The sequence below is a fragment of the Mytilus galloprovincialis genome, chromosome 2 (assembly GCF_965363235.1).
Source record: "Mytilus galloprovincialis chromosome 2, xbMytGall1.hap1.1, whole genome shotgun sequence".
Lineage (NCBI taxonomy): Eukaryota > Metazoa > Mollusca > Bivalvia > Mytilida > Mytilidae > Mytilus > Mytilus galloprovincialis.
Genome location: NC_134839.1, coordinates 99,756,262 through 99,781,113, shown reverse-complemented (window position 1 = coordinate 99,781,113; position 24,852 = coordinate 99,756,262). Strand labels below are relative to the sequence as shown.

The 24,852-nt window shown below is 30.4% G+C and overlaps 1 long non-coding RNA gene across 1 annotated transcript; it reads right to left on the bottom strand.

The window, feature by feature from the left end:
• Positions 1–130: 130 nt before the first annotated feature.
• Positions 131–24,423, bottom strand: LOC143062473 (uncharacterized). The gene is made up of 2 exons (XR_012974770.1): positions 24,182–24,423; positions 131–982 (listed from the first exon to the last, which is right to left on the bottom strand). It is a non-coding gene; the product is annotated as an uncharacterized LOC143062473 (long non-coding RNA).
• Between the last annotated feature and the right edge of the window lie 429 nt (positions 24,424–24,852).

Below are 24,852 nucleotides of genomic sequence, written 5' to 3'. Positions count from 1 at the left end.
AACCAAATCTATTTTTTATTCCTTCATTGCATCAACAAACTCAGGATACATGACATGTTGTTCAGTCTCAATAAATTTTCATTTCTAGCCACTGGGTTTACTCAACTCATATAAGCAATAGTTTAAGAAATCATATTCAATACCTTTATTATCTTGAAGAGAAGTAGTCTATAAATAAGCGTCAAGAGATTAAGAGTCTGTCTAAATAATTTGTTAATGTTAGTGTTCCTGTAAGAGGCTACCAAACAAATGCTTAAACTTTATTCTTTTTTTTTTACCATCGTATAGCTGATCTTTCTCTTGAGAAACTTTTTTTTTATATCCCTGCGATTGTTTAAATATTTAATAATCAAGACATTAGTGGTTTACATATTTTAATCACGCATACTACGTAACAATGCGTACTGTTCTAGTCTATTCAAAGTCCTAAATAATGACAAACTGCTCGGAAACATAAGCAAAACTGTTAACATTCCTGAAAATTGAGTACAGTATTTTTTAAGATATGATTGCCTTTAAAAAGTTTTATAGTTACATTTGTTCATGCTAATAAATTTAAATGTGAAATTTATTCAAGAAAAGTTAATTTTGTTTAAAAGTTAGTTTTCCTTTGGTTTGATTCTTTTCATTCCGCTGAAAACTTCTCTCCAGTTTTGGTATGTATTGCTGTATGGATCAAATGCAAATGGACTGTTTGCTGAATATCTTCCCATTCTTTTTTCTTTGGGTATACGATGTAGAAGTTGACCTAAGCTCATAAGTTGTCGACTGTCAGTGTTAAATCCGTTGTACGATGAAGGATATCCAAATCCGAATCTTTTCTGATAGCGATCATTCCATTTTTGATACTGAGCACGGTTCATGGTGAATGGTTGAAAACCTTGAGCCTTTGCTTCAAACGAGACGACATTAGCAATAAGTGAAATGAACACGGTCATCGCCACTACAAAGAATGTTCCTGCATACCAACTATTCATTTTGCCTGAAAGAAAAAAGAAGAACACAAATACAATATCTAAATATTTAATATCCTGTTAAATGTATTTCCTATCTTCCGGTCCGTACTCTTTTTTTTCTCATATGTATTTCCCAGTGTGAATGTAAAAGCCAATAATGGTGAGATTTTTATTCCAAGTTCTTAGTTAGCAATCAACTAAAGGAAACCATACATTACTGGGTTTAAATATCGTCAAAGTTATCGAGGAAATAACCAATTAAATTTCAAATCACATTTATTTCATCATATAAAGCAAGAGATGCTAAAGTCTGGTGATAATTAAATCACATGTATATTTGTACAATGAGAATTCAAGTAGTGGATACCATTAAATCATACTAAAGTCATAAATGTTAGAACAGAAAACTTTTAACTGTTGATAAAAATCGAATAAAAATAAGCCTGTGTTATACTGATCTGAATCCTTTCTTACAAATCAGACTAAAATTGAAATAAAATTAGAAAAAAATATAACTACTGAATTTATCACAAATCAAACTGAAATGGATGGTAAAAAACCTGATTATATTTATAAAATCCGACAGGAATGAAAGCTAAAGCATTAAAAGTGGCCATAGACACAGCATAGAACAGGCAGTACACGTGATACTAAATATCAAGGAATCCAATTATGAATTCATTTTCACTTTTTAAAATGAATTTAAGTGAATTTCTGCGTTGTTACATTTGAGTGTTTTTATTAGGTCTGGTGATGTTGAATATTTTGAAAGATTCTGCATCATATGTAATGGCAATAATCTTACTAATTTGATCCTATTACTAGAGTAATTATATTTAAGAATCAAATTTCATTTCTAAAAATTCTTAAAATTGTGATATTATTGAGTTTATTTGATATAATAAACAAGATGAGAATTATGAATCATCAAACATAGAAGACAGTATACAACAGACCACATTAACCATCAACAACCAACTCCTCCTAGACAGAACAAACACACCATATAAACCGCCACCATGCTCCTTCTTCTCAATTATTTTGGTTTTATCTACTTACAATGTACTACTTATTTATTGGATATTTGTAAGACACTTATATAAACAGAAAAATATAAAGATGAAATCTTGACTATTTTTAAAATACGCGTTACTAGCAAAAGGATTCTACTAGTATAGTATATGGTGATATTCCTGTTCTTACTCTACTTACATATGATGATTTATTTTAATCCTTTGTTTTTTGGTGGTAATATTTTTGTTTGTTTGTGTGGTGGTTGTGTTTTTTTATGTGAGCATGTGAGTCTGCGGATGTATAATATTTTTTGAATATTAAAATTGTCAACTATGTTTAATAAGAAAGTTTACAATCATTGCGAAAAAAACCTACCTACATTAGTTATCATTATTTATTTTTTAAATGATTAGTTTTATTATGTGCAAGTATTTAAAATAATTTTGTAACATGCAATCCTACTGTTTCTTCAGTAGATTGAAATCAAAATAATTTAATGTGCTTAGCAGACAAATTTGAATTTCTAGCAAAAGCTATTAGTATGCAATTTCTTGAATTGCTTTCAAAACAAATGGATATTTTCTCATTTGACAAATTGGATATATTTTTGCATCTACCAAAGACTAATCAAATTCAACGAAACAGAAAAGTAAGTTTGACAAATGACTTAAGAACAGTTAAAAATAAAGATATGGCCATGTTGCTTATCCGGGCTTAAATAATGGTCTTAACAATTAAGACTAAAGAATAATACATAGCGGTAAGATAGAGGTTGACATACGTTAGCGTTGTTTGTCTTTTTATGATTTGATGATACTAGTAAAAGACAAAAGACGACCTCAAACCATGGAATAAAATTGAGAATGAAAACTGCGCCAAAGACAAAGAGCAGAAAACAGACCAAGGCCACCAATCTATTTTCTTTTCTTTCATATTCAGTTCTTATTAAAGAGTTTCTAATGTACGTATACAGATTTGGACCCTAGCTTACCACAAAGAAGTAAGTATCGCAGTTTTACTTTCTATATACAGATTTTAACTCATCAAATATAATTTGACACGTCAGATGCAAGCTTCGTTCACATACGGCTCATCATTTGCAGACAGTTAGGAGACCAAATTGATTACGATTTTAAAGAGCATAAACTTGAAACAGAAAATTCCGAAAATTGTGCTTTATACGGGTAAGGCAAACTATTCCCTGGGAGCGGGTTGTGGTAGACAAACTTAGTCATCATACATTTTATGCATGTATAAAATCTGCTATTTGGTTTTGGTAAATTGAAGAAAGAATTTTAAAATGTTTAAACAACATTTCAAACCAAAACTTAAAGTTTTTGAAATCAAAATTATACACATTCTGTTCATGACGCTGTGTAAGATATATTTTATTTCATTGCAGTTTCTTATATGCTTTAATGCAAAATTAAACTTTGAAAATATGTAAAATTTTGTAAATCCAAAACGCCTTTGTCAGCACTGAAGAGGGCTGAACAGGTTTTGAATGTATTGGCATTTGAATATATACTGAACAATCTAAGCATATTATTTAGACTTTTGATATACAGTTAATTGGTGTATTTAAATTTTCGATCAATTTCTTAGAAAGGAATGCATGAAATTGTTTTTACGAAACAACACAGAAACATATTTTAGTCCTGTTTTGTATAGAATATAATTGGATCACGTTTGAGACAGAAACTAAAATGTTAACTAGAAATGAGGCATGCTCCAATACATTACGTTACATAATGCGCTTTCACTAAGTGCTCTTATGAAATGTCAAAAGAAGTTCAATGGGACGACGACAAAATGTGAAAAATATTGCATAATGGAATGATTGTTTTTTAATTTTAATCTCATTTTTGGTGGCCTTGATAGTATAAAAGCGATGATATAACAATATTAAACAATAGGCAAACATGGTGTGCACTAGTTACTGTAAACAGTACATGCTGCAAACAGGCGCATGGAGCATGTACACATTTTTTCTATTCTTAATTTTTCTCATGTTTATTTGTGTGTGTGTGTGTGTTAATATTCTTTATTATTTAAATTCTTTTCGCTGATCTTATTTGTTCTTGTTCTTATCCACACGATATTAGAATAAAAGAAGTTAATAAATGCTGTGGTAAATATATATTCTCAGTAATGTTTCCATAGAAAACATGAGGTTCCTCGGGAAAGGTGACCTTACATAGAATTGACTTTGTTTTTATAATCATTGTTTTGTCAGTTAAAAACTTTAGATGTATTGGTTTTGGTCAATTAAATAATAATAATAATTCTTTATTGTCATATAAGTAAAATTATACTTGTGACATTTAAAGAATCTGAATATCTTGATTTTTATTTTTTCTATTTTTTTTTAAATGAAAAAAATACATTTATATGTCCAGTCATGCATTTGTCTACAATTTACAAAGGGAGGTGGTTTAATGCTTATATTTAGTTCTTAATATTAAAGTTCATACAAGTCCGAATAAAAGAACACTCGTCTTTTTATAGAGGTTGTTAGCCAGCGAATAGTTTTCTTTCATTCGGTCGTGTTATAAAATTGAGAATGGATTTTTTTTGAATATTTCAACAGGTATTTAACATTTAATTGATTGTCAACAGAACAAATGTTTTTGAAAGTAATACGACCCTCTTTTGCTTATTTACTTGACCTTTAGTGATCATTTTAAAAAATCCTATGTTTTGACAATTTTTTATGCAGGTTCGCTTTAGTGTTACAAGGTTTAGAGTTCCAGTGTCGATATCTAAAAGTAAAGATAGCCGAGCAAGTGTAGTTTAAAACTATGAAACATAGTGGCATCATGTGACTTCATGTTACATTGTGTTTGGCGAATGGTGAACACGCGAAGCACTCATTTTACAGTTTATGAATAGTGAAAGAAGACAAGAATGAATATTGTCATCAACCCACTTACAAATGAAACTTTTTATATTTAACCACTTCAATAAGAAAATAGGTATGTAATGAAATGATACACGATAGAAGTCGGTTGATATTGACGTAAAGCTCGAATGTCAATAAAAATAAATTGTACCGACTATTTTGTGCTTCCATGATGATTGCGTTAATTACTTTATATTTAAGTTGATGGCCTCATGAAATATTAAAAAGCTAATTATAAAAATGAATGAGTTTTAGATTTTACCATGATAATGGGACCTGACTTCAATCTCTGACTGATCTATCATGCAATAGATTCCATTATAATCTAATTGACTGTATTGTCATTTACTAATATCTAATTAAATCTTCAAAGAGGTACTGAAGTTCTTTATTTTATAGTCGATTTGCCTGTTCGTCTTGTAATCTATTTCCTGCGTACACGTTTTAAGGTTAGAGTTTATGTTAAGCTTAAGCTGTAATCAGTGTCTTCTGTTAGAATTAATTAACCATTAAATTAAAGACAGATACAACATGATTCGTTTAGGGAGTATTGTATCTGAAGAGCTGCTATCGTCAGTTGAGGATTTGTGTCATTACAACGGATGTTTTTGAATCCCCATATGACTGAGGAAACCTTCTCTATGCTTTCATTCCTTTTCTTATGCGATACGAGAACTCGTCAAATAATCGAAATAAAGCATTTGAAATATTCAAAAGGCGTCGGTTTTGATTGCGCAACAATGTTGCCAATGACTCCGAGTGTAAATCTTAGAATTGACGACATACGACATCCAATCAAACGTTGAGTTTATATGGCATATCACACTAGAATGCAATAAACTATTTACAAAAAAGTAAATCAAAATCATCATTCAATCATTCGAAAAGAGAGATGAAAATAAATGTTTAAATTAATAAGTAAGATAACAAAATTACCGAACTCCGAGGAAAATCCGTAATCATATGGCATGATGCTCAAAGGATATCAACATTCATATAAGTATCTTTAACATTTTGTTAATGTGAGATATTTTAATATGATGTCCATAATGTGTTATATGACGGATGCAAAAGTTTTGTCACCATGGGCTGTTGAATATTTCATTTCTAACGGTTGTTTTTTTGTTTATTGCTTTGAAAGAACTGTTCTTATTCTATAAAGTGAATGCATAATTATTCCATTAACATTGCGTGCGAATGTACTGATAGCCATGGACAACTCTACAAATCGTATTTACCCATATCAAATGCCATAATAGTGTCAATTATTGTCAGATGTTAAACAATATCATTTGAATGTTCGAATAGAGAATGAAAATAAATATTTACATGAAAAATAAAGTAACAAAAAATACCTAACTCCGAAAAAAGTTCAAAACGGAAAGTCCGCAATCAAATAGATGGCATGATTTGAAGCTGAAAAGGTTAACAACAGTAATAATCATATTTTTAACATTTTGTCAATATGAGATATTTTAATATGAAGTCAATAATGTGCTATATGACGGCTGCACAAGTTTTGTCACCATGGGCTGTTGAATATATCATTTCTAACGGTCGTTTTTTGTTTATTGCTTTGTTATAACTGTTCTTATACTATAAAGTGAATGTATAATTATTCCATCAGCATTCCGTTCGAATGTACTACTAGTAATTGCCAAGTACAACTCTATAAATCATATTTACCAATATCACATGCCATAATAGTGTCAATTATTGTCAGATGTTAAACAATATCATTTAAATATTAAAACATATTGCACTATAGTGTACTTTATTGTATTTTGTTAATAATGTTCAAATGTACCAGGATTATAATTTAATAGGTCAGAAGCGCGTTTCGTCTACACAAGACTCATCAGTGACGCTCAGACCAAAATATTTGTAAAGCCAAACAAGTACAAAGTCGAAGAGCATTGAGGACCCCAAATTCCAAAAAGTTGTGCCAAATACGAGTGAAGTGAGAAATCAAATTGTCGTTCATTAAGTTGATATGTTTTAATATATTAAAGAAAAACAACCACTACTATTTAAAAAAATGAATAAATAGGACCCTCTCATTGTAAAAGTTGACTTGATAAATGGTACAATGCAGATTATTATTTTCGAAAGAAATGTCTAGTAAAAAGTAAAATCACATAAAATACTGAATTCCGAGGAAAATTCGAAACGAAAAGTCCCTAATCAAATGGCAAAATCAAATGATAAAACACATCAAACGAATGGACAACAACTGTTATATTCCCGACTTGGGACAGGTATTTTCAAATGTAGAAAATGGTTGATTGAACCTGGTTTTATAGCGCTAAACCGCTCACTTGTATGACAGTTCAAATTTCATTAAATTTACAACGATGCGTGAACAAAACAGACATAATAGGTAAAATTGTCAAAATAGGGGTACAGCAGTAATGACCGTGTAACAATCTCAATTAGAACAAAAACAAACAAAGATTTAACAAAGAATGGTATATAAACTATAATACTATACCTGCAACTTAAAAATGGGTTCCATTAGAGAGTTCAATTAGAGGACAAAGCATGTCTCATAGTAAATAAAATAACCATCTTTAAAAAAGTTGATCATATATGCCATTGGCATGACGATTTAGATAACATTTTAAAGTAAGAAATAATCATACAAATTAGATAAGCATATACCGTTATATTTATATAAGATAAAACAGTTCATTGTCTTCATGTTACTTCTACGGGATGGAATTATGAAATAAGTACCTAAATGCAATTGTCAATAGATCTATTAAGCTATCAAGGATTTTTGTTTCATCTATATCGAATGCAATTTTCTTCATATAATAGACATTTAGAAGTTTTTGACTCGTAATATATCCGGTTGAATCCCTGCATCTTAAATGAAATCAACTTTTCAAGTAAAGAATAATGAGTTGATTGAGTTTTGTGATTGATTTATTAGTCATTATCTCCCAGGGACATCCAGTAAAGTTTATATTTACATCGGTTTCCGATCTAACCAATTATCTGTATGCGTTACGTGTATACTATGTCTAATAAGGTCGATACTATGTGCAAAAAGATTTAGAAATTTGTAATATGCATTTATAACTTTTATTTTTGATTGATAACCAGATAATATTTTATGTCTTATGTCTAAAGCAATGTCTTCAGACACTAATTGTGGTTTATATTTAGAATCTAATGTATTATTTGCATGCAATGTTGTATTCTTGTCCTTTGGTTTCATGTGGATAGCTCTCTCTAAAACAATCAAATCCAACCACCTCCTTAAAGAAATCAAACGCATAAGTAGAAAGAATTTCACTATCAAGAGAAGGGCATATGGCAATGAGAGAAAAATAAAGAAGGCTGAATGCATACGTCAAACAGCAAAGCAAACGGCTTCAATAACTTACTATGTGGTATAAGTTTTTCTCATTATTGAAAAATAAAGGCAATAGTATTACACCTCTGTTAAATAGTCATAGATAGTTTTAACTGGAACAAATCCGGTTCATAAACAAAAATCGAGGACCAAAATCGAGGGAAACACACCAACTATATGAGGGAAACAAGGGAACAACAGAAACACCGGGCCGCTACAAAAACAAACTGAAACATATATAGGAACAGACTATTTGATAACAACTGCCAAGTACAGTACAATACAGTTATGAACTGTGCGTCACAAGAATATACCAAAGCCACAAAAAGTGAAAATATTACTGTGACCATTTGGTCTCTGGTGTAAAGTTGTATAATGGGCAATCATACCAGATCTTCCCAAATATATATTTGTACATTTCGATATGATTAGATATACTACTATGGTCTCTAAACCCCTCTTTTTTATTTGAATTATTTATAATCCAAAAAAGAACAAATAGTCGACAGGGAACACTGTAAACATTTTTGTGAATTGCAGATCATGGTTCATACAACATGTTAACTAAATATCACATTATATGTCCTAAAAATTGTTCCAACTGCAAATTTTTAATATTACAATAATCACGAAAACAAGGAAATGATCCAACCATACCAAATGTAAATAAATAGAAATTCCAATTAGGTGTCATGGAGACTGACATCCAACAACACAAATTAAATAATCTTTATAATGAAATAAATACATTTTGTACATGAATTTATTCAGAGTCAACAGAAAAGGTTGCACACGATGAAATATCAGTTAGAAGAAATTATGCATTGTTGACTAATACATTATGCAATATTAAACAAAGCATAGTGTCCTACAACTAATGTGCAAATTCATTAGTGTCACTTGTAAAGATATAATGGACAATTCCCTGTATCTTTAAGAATGAAATCGAGCATACAAAATATTGACAATTCATTGGATTATGTCGAAAATTATGTAATAAACTGAACTGATTTACAAAATGAGTTTTTTTGTCATTATAAATTTTGCTCAATTTAACAGTTCTCCTCGATGACATTTTATGCCATTTGACTTTGCTTAAAATTGAATAAATAAACACATAATTAACAGCCAACATGTTATTTGATATAACTGATTAACGTCATTATATCTTCGTTTGCAAAATAAATTTATAAACACTTGGATTGATACCCTTGCAATATAAAAAGTAAAAAAATGCTACGTTAGAGGTTTAAAATGGCCCGCAAGAATGGATTTATCTCACACTATACGTAAACAAAGTAATCAAGGAGATATAATTTTATTATAAGAAAAAAATGTTTACCTATTATACAGAAAAGGCCTCATGAGATAACTATCAGAACATTGCTCACAATTTGAATATAGGAAAAAAAAGCATTACGAGTTTATTATTAGAAGAATACTGAAACTATATATATAAGAGACCAAAAAAAAAAAAGACCATATGAATAAAGGCAACAGTAGTATACCGTTGTTCGGAATTCATAAATCGATTGAGAAAAAACAAACCCATGTTATAAATTAAAACTGAATGAAACACATCAAATATAAGAGGAGAACTACGACACAACAGAAACACACCACTATAATGTAACACACAGAATGGCCATTTTCCTGACTTGGTACAGAAAATGAAAAAAATGGTGGGTTGAACCTGGTTTTGTGGCTAGCAAAACCTCCCGCTTTTATGACAATGTTAAATATAACATTAAAATGACAACATTACATGACAGGACTACAATACAAATAAATGGGAAAACATATAGGACAGAGAAACACACGAATAATAGCTATCAAAATGTACCAGGGTTATAATTTAATACGCCAGACGAGCGATTCGTCTACACAAGTCTAACCAGTGACGCTAAGACCAAAAAAGTTTGAAAGCCAAAACACAAATACAAAGTCGAAGAGCGTTGAGGACCAAAAGTTTCAAAAAGTTGTTCCTAATACGGCAAAGATTTTCTGCCTTGGATAAGAACCTCCTTATTATTCAGAATAATTCATACTTTTGCAAACAGTAAATTTATAAATCTATGAGGTCATCATCAGAAGATTGCTCAAAATTTAAAAATAGGAAATCAAAAGAGGCATAGCGAGTTTACTTTTTTGGAATTTTGGATCCTCAATGCTCTTCGACTTTGTACTTTTTTGGCTTTATAAATATTTTGATATGAGCGTCACTTATGAGTCTTATGTAGACGAAACGCGCGTCTGGCGTACTTAATTATAATCCTGGTACCTTTGATAACTATTTACACCACTGGGTCGATGCCACTGCTGGTGGACGTTTCGTCCCCAAGGGTAACACCAGCCCAGTAGTCAACATTTCGGTGTTGACATGGATATCAATCATGTGGTCATTTTTATAAATTTCCTGTTTACAAAACTGTAAATTTTTCGAAAAACTAAGGATTTCTTATCCCAGGCATAGATTACCTTAGCCGTATTTGGCACAACTTTTTGGAATTTTCGGTCCTCAATGCTCTTCGACTTTGTATTTGTTTGGCTTGATAAATATTTTAATATGAGCGTCACTGATGAGTCTTATGTAGAATGAACGCGCGTCTGGCGTACTAAATTATACTCCTGGTACCTTTGATTACTAATTACTATCAGAAGCTTGAATAAAATTGAAAAAAAACATGAGTTTACTATCTGAGATTATTCATACTATAAACATAGGAAGCCAAACATTATTATCAGAGGATTTCTCACACTATAAACATAGGGAACAAAAGATTACTATCAGAACATTGCTCACACATTAAACATATGAAATCAAAGATAGCCATGAAAGTTTATTACTCGAAGATAACTGAAACTGTAAATATAGGGAACAAACAAAAAAAAAAAAACCATATCAGGGTAATATCAGAAGATTGCTCAAACTTAAAACATAGGAATCCAAAGAAGGCATTACGAGTTTACAATCAGAAAATTGCATAAACTATAAACATAAAAATCAAAGAAGACATGAGTTTTTTTCAAACTATAGACATAGGAGACCAACCTTTACCACAGAGGATTACTCACACTATGAACATAGGAAACCAAAAAAGGAATTAAGGTTTTATTATTAGAAGAATACCAAAACTATAAATAATCTAAGTTAAAAAGGGACATTGGTTTACTATCAGACGATTTCTCACTTTATAAACCGCAATTCAAAGAATCACAGTATAAACATAGAAATCAAAAGAAGGCCCTATGTGTTTTATGACAGAAGATTTCTCAAACTTTAAACAAAGTAAGACAAAGAAGACATGGGTTATCAGACGATTGCTAACTTTACAAACAGGAATTTACAGAAGGCTTGATGAGTTTTCTATCAAATGATTGCTCTAACTATAAACAATTACTTCCAAAATAACCAACCACACTATGCAACCAAAGAAGACGTTATGAGATTACTGCCAGAAAATTGTTCACACATATAAGTATGAAGGCCTTGAAAGTTGACTATCACACTTTAAACATATTCACACTTTAACAGAAACATTAGAAGGCCCTATGATTTTATTATCAACAAATTTCCTAAACTATAACCTCTAGGAAACCAAATAAAGGTCTTATATGAGTTTACTTCAAAAATAGTGTACCACACTATAAATAATCAAATTAACGGTTCCAATTTTCTTGCACCAGATGCACATGTCGACAATACATGTCTCTTCAGTGATGCTCGTGGCCCATAGTGAAACAAAAGTATCTCTAAGAGTGTACTGCAAACAGATTAATTAATTAATTAATTCATTCATTCATTCATTATGTTATTGACATTTTTAAATTAAGAATACAAAAAGACAACTTTTTCCAGAAAGAGGTCAGGTTTGATTTAATGTATTTGAGTAAAAGTATTTATGAATCTCTAAGTCTCGTCCCTTCAATGTCTTACCCAGAGAATGTCAATATACCGGACAGCTAGATAAATTACATAATATGTTTAATCATGGTTCATAATAGTTTGTACTAACATATCTCTACATATGGCATTCAGAAACTTATGGTTCACTTCTATTGCAAATATAAATAAAAGATTTTAGGTAAACACCAATAAGACGACAATTAACCAATATAATTTAAACAATGTAAACTTCTAGACAAGTTTTAAGAACTTTATTCGGATCCATTGATTTGTTTAAGTAGAACATATTCAGTACAAGTTAAGACTAGGAAAGAATTTACGCTTGTTTTACAAATGAGTACTATGACCTCTGTTCCCTCTTTTGTTTCATATATTTAGTTTTTAAAGAATTCCCAACATTTTTCATATAAAATTAAATCTGAAAGAATGTTTTAAATTTTACAATACATGTTTTTTGTATAATTGTTTTATGGTCCCTCGTCCTGAATACGCATTAAATAGTTACCATTGAACGTAAAGCGAGCATCTATCAATCAAATCATAAGTTCGGTAATATTTTTCATTTAACTTACTCGAGGCAAGGATAACAACAATAAATTTGCACATCGATCCGTTACAGTATTCTTTAGGTTTTATTGTCATCCTATTCATTGTGAAAATTATTAAAATATGTCTTAGACCTTTTTCGAAACGCATTAAAATTATTTTAAAGAAGTGGTATTGTCACTTCTCTCGTTCTTTGTTCCACTCATGCTGTACATGTCTGTCAGAACTTTACTTAACATTTTAAATTGACATTTGTCGAATATGTTAAATTTCATACGTTTGACTTCAATATTTTCATGAAAAGTAAAATTGAGAATGGAAATGGGGAATGTGCCAAAGAGACAACAACCCGACCATAGAGCAGACAACAGCAGAAGGTCACCAACAGGTCTTCAATGCAACGAGAAATTCTCGCACCCGGAGGCGTCCTTCAGCGTGCCCCCAAACAAATATATACTGGTTCAGTGATAATGAACACCAGTATGTAACCGACAACCACACACTTATGAACCTAAAACCTTCGACTAAAAAAAAACCAAACATTTAAATTCACCAGATAAATATCGTAATGGCAAGGCATAAACTATGATCCTTGCTTGCGTTATTTACTTTTTCAAATGTGTCATTCTAATGATTGGTCGCCGCATTTCATGATTTCAAATCAAATGTTTTACCAAACAACAACCGTCTTAATGCCTAAAATGTCTGTTAGTGTTTTTGCCTGATTCAACTTATTACTAGTACTATACATAACCTTTCGAAATTCGTAATAAATTCATTAAAAGAACATTGCTTCATTCATTCAATATGTTTAATGAGTAATTACCCCTAATATTTTCATACTCCTTATTTTAAAAAGATATTAGTCCATCATCAGAACAAAGAATAGGAAAACAAAAATTTACATATTACAAATCTTCCCAATTTTAATCTAACTAAACTATCTTAGCCTGTCGGATAAAATACAAAGATATGTTCTTTCCACAAAAAGTGATTTGTTTTGAAATCTGTTTATTATCATTTAGATATTTACAATTATCTAAGCAAACATTAATGTTAATACCATGCTCTACTATGACGACAATTTACACAATACTTTACATTAGCACCTAGCAGGTTTCTGGTGAGATCTATAATGAGTATATGCTTTGCCTTTATATTTGATTCTTCATACATACTTTTTTTTTATTATGATGACAAACGAAGTCAGGTAAATGAAGTTTCGAAATTTTCATCAATGCATAAAACCATATTACTTTTGTCTCCGCAATTTGACATATGAACTTTTATGAAAAGTATGATTAAAGTGCGAAATAACGGCAATTCTTATTATTGGCTTACTCTAACTTTACCATTAACACTTAGTGCAATATTGTGATATACTGTCTTGTTTTTTTTTCATATAAATAATAGATTGGCATTAACAACCTAGCATGATATTGGGCTTTTTAATAGATTGCTTGTAAGGTTGACAATGAAGTATTTCATTTCACAGATTGTCAAAGTCCCATTGTATATGGTTAGTGACTCGATGTTAGTATCATTAATTCTAACATAAAGGCGAGCAGATTATCACTTGGTTCAATTTATATCATAAACTGTGAATAATGATATGTAATTAAATTCTTAGAATAGACACATACATCGATTTGTATTCTATAATATCACAACGGTTTTGTCGCCGAAATAGGAATATTTTACTATTCTATGTCAATGTGCAAACTAAATCGTTTTCCAAATATCAACTTCAATATACCGGTAATGCACGTGTGAATCTTCCTATTGCGTGTGTCATCAAGAGATATTTTGGTAACCGTTCAATGTCTTCAATTATAATAAATGAAATAATAATGATGTATATATTTTTTGACGTCACAGTAATGGGTTTATACAATGTTTCAACCAGAACTAGTAAGTATTCATGGATTTATATTCAGACAGCTTAAGAAAATCATTTATACTATTCAAGATAGATCAAGTATTTAAGACTAGTCTCGTATATTCAGCTGACATACAAACAGAGAGTGATGATAGAAAATTAAAACTAGAAATTATTATTATTATCAAACAAATATTTTGTTAAAGTCATAATTTGGCAGTAAATCGGTATATGTCAACAATATAAAAAGAAGATGTGTTAAGATTGCCAATAAGACAACTCTCTACAACAGACCAAAATGACACAGAAAATAGGTCACCGTACGGCCTTCAACAATCAGCAAAGCCCATACCCCATACTTAGTTATAAAAGGCCCTGAAACGACAATGTAAAACAATTCAAACGAGAAAATTAACGGCCTAATTTATGTACAAAAAAATGAACGAAACTAAATGTGTAACACATAAACAAACAACAACCACATAATAATAGGTTCCTAAATTGGGACAGGCATATACATACAGAATGTGGCGAGGTTAAACATGTTAGCGGGATCCAAACCCGCCCCCTAACCTGGGACAGTGGTGTAACAGTACAATATAAGAACGAAATGAACACTTTAAATGTTTAAAGCCCTCATTTGCAAATCTGTTTCTGATTTTTCGTAAAGATACCAAATATCCGACATGAGCAGATTAACATGGGATTCATTAATTATTTGTTTAAAACAGAATTTGAATCTTGTAATTTTATAGACAGTCTATAGCAAGAGACAAACATTTTTCATTTTACTGTTGAACGCAAATTGTAAACTTCTTAAGAATTGTCTATTATGAATAAATGCTAATGAGAACTGTATGTCAATTAAACCGAAACCAAAAATCCAAATAAAAAGAGAAAATTAATTCTTTTTTTCAATATCACATTATGTATCAAACCGAGACACCATTGTTCCCAAGAGCATGTAGTTCAGTGGTTGTCGTTTTTTGCTGAATATCACATTTGATTTTCGTTTACTGATTTAGTCAAATATCAGGCTGTTATTTTTCTCATTTGAATTATTTTACATTTATTTATAATATATGCGGTCTGTGTTTTGCTCCTTGTTAAAGTTTACCATGTTATATTGTTGCTAACCTTTTGCCCATTAGTAGCAATCATTCCACATTTTATTGTCATTGTAGTAACAAAGAACAGAGTTTATAAAGACCAAATCTATTCATATTATTATAGTGTTTTGCAGGTATCGTCTTATTTTCAGCATGACTAGAAATAGGCACATTTTTGTATAATAGATATTAGTTTAATCAAACTACATAACATATAAATAATGAAATCAGGCATTGTTTAAGAGTGACTTTTATTGATGGTGTTATTTGTCTCAATTTGGCTTTGATGGTACCTTCAAATCATTTATATACTTCACAAAAAAGTTAACACCAATATTGCGGTTGACATTAGGAAAAACATTTGGAAACAATCGGTTACAAACGTTGGATATGTTTTCAACCAAAGATATGAGTGTTTGACGAAAATGTCATTTGCAAAAAAAAAATGCTAATAATGGGCAGAACACCTTGAAATTGTAACAATAGTTCTTTTATTAAAATGTTAATATATTACTATGAAACGAAATGAAAAGTCAAAACGCAGAGAAATGATAGAATCTTGTGGATCGTTACGAACTTTATTTACAACAAAGTGAAACTTTATTTATCAAAAAGGGAGTGAAGATTGAGAAGATGCAATCAAAAACCACAAGTCGAATAGAAAACAGATAACTCCATGGCCAAATGATTTAAGTCGGGGAAAAACAGTCCACAAAAAACTCAACAGAAAAGAAAATATGAAACAACAAGAATACTACTAAAAAAGAAAGGATGAAATCATGTTGGCCTAAGCTGATATAGAATTATTTGAATTATAACTTTAAACAGAAGATTTTCGTTTCTTATTTGACATGTTGCTAAAACGCGTCAAAGAATTGAAACCAGGTTTAATTCACCATTTTCTACACAAGGAAATTTAACCCATAGTGTAGTAGTTTTGTAGAATTGGAAAAGAAAACGGCCAATGTTACCAAGGGGTTTTAAACGCAGCGAGAAAATCCCACACGCCGAGGCGGATACCTGACCCATAAAAAATAATGTGTATTTATTCAGCGAAATGGACACCACACTTAACTGGTGTGGTGTTGTAAATTTATGGGATGTGTCTGTTGTTATTCTGCTGTTTACAAGTTGGTATGTACTATTTGTTATATTATTTAGTGTTCTTGTGTTTGTTTGTACTGTATTTCTTTAACATAATACTGTCATTATAGCAGTATTCTTAACATTGTCATATAAGTGGACATTTGACTGGCATTTAAACTAGGTTCAACCAATCATTATTTTTTTAAAAGTGTCCTATTCCAACCCAGGAATAAGGTAGTTAATATCTACAGTCCGTTTCTATGTATCTATGCGTTTGCGTTTGTTACAGGTTAGTGTTTCTGTTGTTCCGTGGTTTTCGGCTCAAGCTGATGTGTTTCCCTCGGTTTTAGTTTGAAACCCTGATTTGCTTTTGCTTAATCGAATCATGACTATTGAACAGCGGGCGGTATACTATTTATTGCCATAATCTAAATACGAAACATACAAATGACCAAATATTAAAAATTTACACAAGAATAACAAAGACTAGATATTCCTGACTTAGGACCGACACAAAAATGATATGGGTTAAACCTGTTTGATGAGATTTGTATTTGTAAACTGAAAACCTAAAGATTTTCTTCAGTAATACAAATTTTATTTATATGGTTAATAAATCTATGAATGTATTACTCTTCAACTATATTAACACCACAACAAAACCTTCTAAGTGTGGTCTTAATAACAGTGTTCAAATGCCTAACGGAATTCTTTAATTGTCACATTATTAATGGACTAATACAGTGACATTGTAAGAGGGTATGTTGATGTTATAATCAGGATGACAATAACTTTCAGAATCTCGCACATTCCTTCGAGGTTACAAGTCTAATCACACAAACAATAAAGTATAGAATCGGGACCTTTAAACTGAAAAAATAACCTTGAGATAATTGTTTTCATGAAATGGTGTAAAACATCAATACCCTTAAACACAAAATTTTTAGACCGCTTGAGTATTTCTTAAGTACGAATAAAATTAGATACAAGTATACGTCATTGAAATAATAACATAAAAACAAAAATCTGTAGGTCTAAATGTTTTATGCTGCTCTGAAACATAGGTGATTATAGGAAACTTTTTGTTAAACAAAATAGCAGCTAAAGTGCACAAAACAAGTTATGAATAAATAAAGGCTTCAGTCGTATAACGCTATTCAATATCAATAGTCAAAAATCAATTTAGCGAAAACAAATCTGGATCCGAAACCAAAATCGAGGAAAACACATAAACAATGAGAGGAAAACAACGGAACAACAGAAACACTGAACTGCATCAAAAACAAACGCAAACATTCACAGAAACGGACTATATAACAACTGCCATATTCCTGACTTGGTACCGGATATCTTAAGAAAATATACGGGTTTGAACCTGATTTTATGGGTAGCCAAACCAAACACTCCAAATGAATGTATATCACTTGTAAAGTTAATCTGCTTTTAAGAGACCATCGAATACATCCATAGAGTAATTATTCATTTAAGAGGTGATGGTCCGGTTATCATGTGGGGTTTAATATTGATGTATACAAGATCATGCTGGCTCTTGAATACCTGCGTAGTCTGTTTGTTGTCCTGTGTTCTTAGAGATTTTTCCATTTTATAGTTTAACCATATTTGTTACACATCCAGGTGTTCGGTCTTTGTGGTTGTTGTTCGCAAATCGTGCTGCTCTTTTCTGTACCTGTTCTATTGCTTTGATCTTACTTTGGGTTGGTACACTCCATACTGTGCATCTATATTGCACTGCTGATCCTACCATGGATACAGACACAGTTGCCTTTACATGCATTGTGTAGCATTTGAGATATCGGCATATAACTCATTAAGTTCTATTACATATGCGAACTGAATTTTGTGTGTTAACCCAGGTTAGATTGTTGCTGATAATTTCGCCACGGTATTTACTAGTTTCAACTGTATGATTGTCACTTGAAATTGATTAGTATACTTACTTTATGTTAAGGTTAAAGATTTGTTGATATTTAGCAGTTAATGAATATCTCAATCAGTTTTACAGTTCTTAATACCCATTGCAGGGTAGAATCAGACTCAATTTAAACTATAAAAACCAAATGATCATTAATGTTTAATTTTTCCTACAAAAAAAGTTCCGAGAAACTGCACATAAACAGTTAGGAATCAATTTTTCATATTAAATTTCTAAAACAAATTTTATGAATTCATGGATTATAGAGATTCAAAGTATGTTCGACACTTACTAGTACCCAATCCAAATTATGGTATTTTCTTGAGATGACAAAGGTGAATTCTTGATACGGCAAAATCAAATATAAGCAAAAGCCTTACTCAAAAATATGTTTTGCCAGAAGTTGTCTAATGTAAAAGACCAAATTAAAAAAAAAAACAAACACGGATATAAATATGCTTGTGTAAGGAGTGTTGTTATTGCAATACCGAGAGAAGACTTTTGTTTAATTGAACTAAAATAATGTTTAGAAAGACGGATCTGAGTTTTTTCATTGTAAATTATGTTTATTCTAATCAAGTATTTTGATACATTTTATGGTTTCTATTTGTTTATTGACTTTAGCTCAATATCAATAAATTGGGATTTCTTATTGGTAGCAATAATCTAAATGATAAAACCAATTTTGAAAGAAAATAAAGTTAAATATTTTCTCTTTTAGGGAACATAAAATGACGTAATATTAAAAGTTAATTCAATTTTAGAGGATGGTGTTTGCAATTCTTTTTTTATAGTTTTATTATCCAAGATACACGGTGCCTTCATCAAGTACAACATATTTCATGTTGATAAGGTCACATCAATGTCAGTAAATATGTTTAAGGCTGTAAGTTCTAGTCAGTTTAAGTATCGTGCAACAATACATATTATTAACTTTAGTCCTTATTGAGTAAATATGGGAATGGGTCGTCGTAATTTACAGACAAAATAATCATAATAAACTTGTATTTTGATCACCAATATCGATGCGAATATTATTGTATGTCCTTCGTTTATTAAGGAAAGCAGTTTTAGTGTGCATATTATGACATTGATTCATTGAAAAATGGGCACTGAGTTCATTTGAGTTGCATACATAAAGTGAAGTCACGAAGGAACAAATGAACTAACACAATAATTCTTGTACATCGCATACTTTTTATATAATTACTAAATGAGGATATACCAAAATCTGACCTAGATCTTTTGAGTATTATTTGTTTTTAAGAAGCTCAAACAAAGCCGTTTAGAAATACAGAAAGAAACCTAGTGAAAAAAGGAGAGACATAAAGCAAGAAAAATGTTTGAAGTTACATAACTAACGGAACAGACAGATTGAGACAACTGATCTAAAAGAAAACATGATTACAAATACTACCACCCTAAAACATTAGTAAGTAGTCTGAAAAAAAGAAAACAGGTTCATAGCAAATCGGGTTATTCGAACTTCAACAATAAATTTAAAGGCAGGGATGTGATATCCCGACAGTTACCACGAAAGTATGATGAAAATGTATTTCTGAAGAAACATGTCAAATGAATGAGATTATGAGTTGAAATAACAGTACAAGGAATTTATATAAAATCTTCAAGTGATGTGAGCAATGAAGTTTATGATAGTATTTTACCTTTCAATTCCTGTTTCGTGAGATTAAATCATGAGTATTTCATTACGATTGCTTGTTATTCATATTGTCAATATCAAATTCTCACAATTGTTTTATTTATGTTTGTAAACATGATATTTCCTTTCATGTTATAGAACATTTGATACTTTTTATACGTCTGACATGTGCTTCTGTAATAAACTTCTTCGTGTACGCTCACGGTCAAATGTTTCTGTAATAAACTTACCCAAATAGCCACCAGGTAAATGTATTTTTTTAATCAAATACATATAAAAGAAGTAAGAGAACTACAGATAACGACCAAAAAATACCATAAAAACATTTTGCTTAAGGGAGTTTGGTGCTAAGTGTTAAATAACATTTTTTGTATCATCAATAAAAGTTGGAATCAAATAGAATCAGTACCAGATAAACTTGACATTGCTACGATTTATTAGTATACAAAAGATGCTTTAATATTGATATATACAATTTGATTCCTGCATATTCATGTGAAGTTTCTCTGATATTTAAAAACAATATTATATCTTTACAAATGGTTTTTTGGTTTCTCTGTTTAAAGATTGATTGTGTCATATAACGGGTATTTAGTTTTTTAAGCTGATTGATAGGTTAAATTATAATCGCTCTGAATATCTTTGTTTTTATTTTAAATTTCTTTATTTCCATCAGTTGCTTGTTACATTGTCTTCAAGTCCAAGCTCCTTGTGAAGAATCGCTCTGAATATCAACAAATCTTTGACCTATACATAAAGAAAGTAAACTGATCGCATTAGTCTTGGTATAAAAGTGACAAAACGGGGTCGAAAACAATTATCGTATGAACTACAAAAGGACAGGGATCAGTTATGTTGACAAGATAATCATATCATGCCAAGCACGAATCACCCGTGTAGTGATTCCAGGCAAATCTCCCGTAGTGTGTGTCAAAGACAGGATCATCACACAATGACAATGATGTCAAACCATGGCAGTACTATCTAGTAATATCAATATAATGCATCCATGGTCAGATTGACATTAATTGACATATGAATTTAGAACATATACAATAACAATCAACTAATTCATGATTTCAACATCATAACTTGTAAAGTTACATAAATCTAACTTTGCCGTATTAGTTTTTTGAGTTTAGAGAGAGGGCGTGTACTTTGTTAATGAAATAACTAAAAGAATACCATATTTAAAGCAAACGTTCTCCTTTTATTTAAATTTCTCAAAAGATATAAAACAAAAGCTTCGATTGACATATTTGATAATTTTGAAAGTTTTATATGCAAGATAAATCACCTGTTATATGTATTCATTTTAAGATTTAGGTGAAAATAAACACAAGACCTCGAGTTCGGTCTAATAAGAACGATAAAATAGATTGAGATTAATTTAGATCGATGTAAATGTTTGTTTCGACCCATTGCAATCGGCTTATATATTTTGTAATGACGGCACCAACTGATTTTTTTATTTGAACGATCGTAATTGATCCTAATATAAACATTGTAGTGGAGATTGTGACCTTCATGAATACTTTCATCTTATAACAAGGAGATATTGTCTTTGTGTAGTTTCTATTTCAGTTTCAAAAACACAAAAGATAAATGATCATCAAGGTTTTTGTATAACTATTTTACAGGATAGTTCACTTATGTCTAGTCCACAGAAAAATATGAAGTTATTAAAACATTTCGTTTTTATTGTGTGGTACATCCCCAGTAAATAACCGTATTGCAGATCGTGCACTACTACTCCTTTATACAAAGCATTCCTTTAACTAAAAGTACTGAAAAATGTTTCAACAGTAACTGACTAATATTTCTCAATTTGTACTGGCGGAGGTAAATCAAGAAAATTGTTTCGAACACACGAAATCAATCAAGTGCTATTCAAATGATTTTCAAGTAAAGTGATTTTACAATATCAAACTTTCACTTTTTTTTAGATTTCAGATACAGTTATTAGTCCAACATTCCGGAGGACATGCTCCTCCTATGCTTTTCATTGCACTATGACGAGAGGTGGGTACTCTAGTGAAGCCTCTAAAACATACACAATTTAATGACCCCATTTGACTAAAATACTGAAAGGAAATCCCTTTGCAAAGGGAATATAATGTACATCTACAAAAGGGACAAAACCTAGTAAAGATAAAATTACATTTTTAATATCAAAATAAGTTCAAGACGCTACAACACCACAGTATTTTATATAGATATAATGCCAACATATAATGTACAATATGCTTTTTTATATTTGAAAAGAATGTATACATCTGAAGTTATAGAAAGCAGCTATGCTGTTACAAATACAACAGGATTGATAAGGTTTTTTTTTGTTTTGTTGTTTAAAAGTTTCGCTGACCATCTTTTATGCTAAGAGAATTCATCAACCCCTAACCTTAATAGTTCATCTGATCCGGATGGTAACATGCATGTTTTGGAGGGCAGTTGTGGTGCACCTCGTTTATTCTTTACTACATTTAAGATGATATTAATTTTAACCTATCGACTTATAAAAAAATTACTTGGCTTCCAAATTCTTTAGTACTTTTTTCTTGGTAATAATATAAATATAAGGAAATGTTGTAAGATATTCAACTCAATGTGTTTTCGAAAAGGGAGTGTGATATTGATGATAGATTAATTTTAAATCAGATTCATTTGCAATTCTTTTGTAGAATTTTAGTGATTAAAAGCTTGACATTATATCTAATATTTATCCATTATTTATTATTTTCATTGTCAAAAACTGTGTGTATTCATTATGTCTTTCTTTTTATTCAGTTTTGTTGTTGTCTAATGGAAGTATATGGATATTCATAATATATTCGTTTTAGATATCCGTATACTAATGCTACAAAACTATACACGTATCCTGTAACTTGAAGTAAATGTCGTCTGAATAAAACAAACTTACAAAAAAGACGTATTTGTATAAACTGTTATAAAAATATTCAACAGTTAAACGAAATATTTACTTTGAATGTTATCAAACGAACATAACATGTATAAAATTATGGCAACTTAAGCATGGTTGTAAAAAAAACTTCTTACTAAAATTCAGGATGCGGTAAATTTCTGAAACTTTGTATATTCAATAGTTGGTTTATAATGAGCTATAATATACCAATATTTCATTTTTTTATTTACAAATATTAAATCGTTTCATGTTTTTTTTTTAATGTAGCATGAAATGATATGAATATAAGGCAGTCACTGCACGGGATGAGCATTTTGACAACAAACTAATTTCACTCGTATGAATGTGAATGCGGCAAAGAGGATACAAAAACACATGATACAATTTCTGTTTGCACAACTTGTATTTGTGGAATAAACATTATCAGGTTCAACCAAAACCAAAAGATCGGGAGGCCACAAATACAAACAAGTGTTGCACAATACAAACATGAGATTCAATATAATAGTAAAAAAATGTTATCTGAATGAATGGACAATAGATGTTTTATTCCGAGAGGTTGTGCTGATGGAATAATTTACAGACATAATCGAATTGTGTTAATATCACTTTTTAAAAAGTCATTCCTTTAAAAAATGTGCATCGTGATTTAGAATTTGATATCACATGTATATAAACTCATTTGAAATTAGAAAATAATTTGTTTTGCTTTCAATAAACTTTATTCTGTGCCACTTGTTGGCAGTTGATATATTTTTTTAAAAGATATTTGACAAATTTGTTTACATTTGGCTATCAACTTACACATTTTACCTACGACCAACAGTTTTGCAGTATTTATATTATTATTTTTGTAACTTTTATGATTATAAAGTTTAAAAAAAAAATAAAACATGACATACCGTTAGCTTTGATATCTTCTCCGGATAGTCTGTGTAGATTCCTGCAAGATTCTGTGACTTATGATGATTTTTCAATAATCGATGCTGTCAAAACATTGGCTAACGAATGTATGATGTCACAATATACAGTGGTCTTAATTGTCCTTGTGCGTAATCATGTGGGAGATTATAAGTCATTAGAAAATAATTCGTTGTGATTGTTGTAAAAAATAGATTCATCTATGACCAAATTGTTTTCAGTCATTGGAATTCTTGTACCATGTGATAATTTGAATTATTTTTTTTATCATCACATTGTGTTTCGCTCAGATTGCATTTTGCGTTTGTTACTTAATTGAAATCAGTTTACATCATTTTATATATACGGTTTATATGGCTTAAAGAGTTTGAAATGTATGGTCTTTATTATTATTTTGCTGTCCAATCATTTAAAAGTGTTGGTTAGTGACTTTATACTATTCATCATATTTAATTTTGATTGAATGTATTTATGACACCCTTTAGTTTTTAATGTGCAATGAGACAGGTTCCTCAAGTCTTTTTGATGCCAGTGTACATTATGCATAAAACCAACAAAAATCGGATAAAGAATCCAAGATCCCACAATGTGGAGCTTAAAATTAAAACATGGATGGAGCCTTTATCCCGTTATCAACTTCTGACGTCAACCT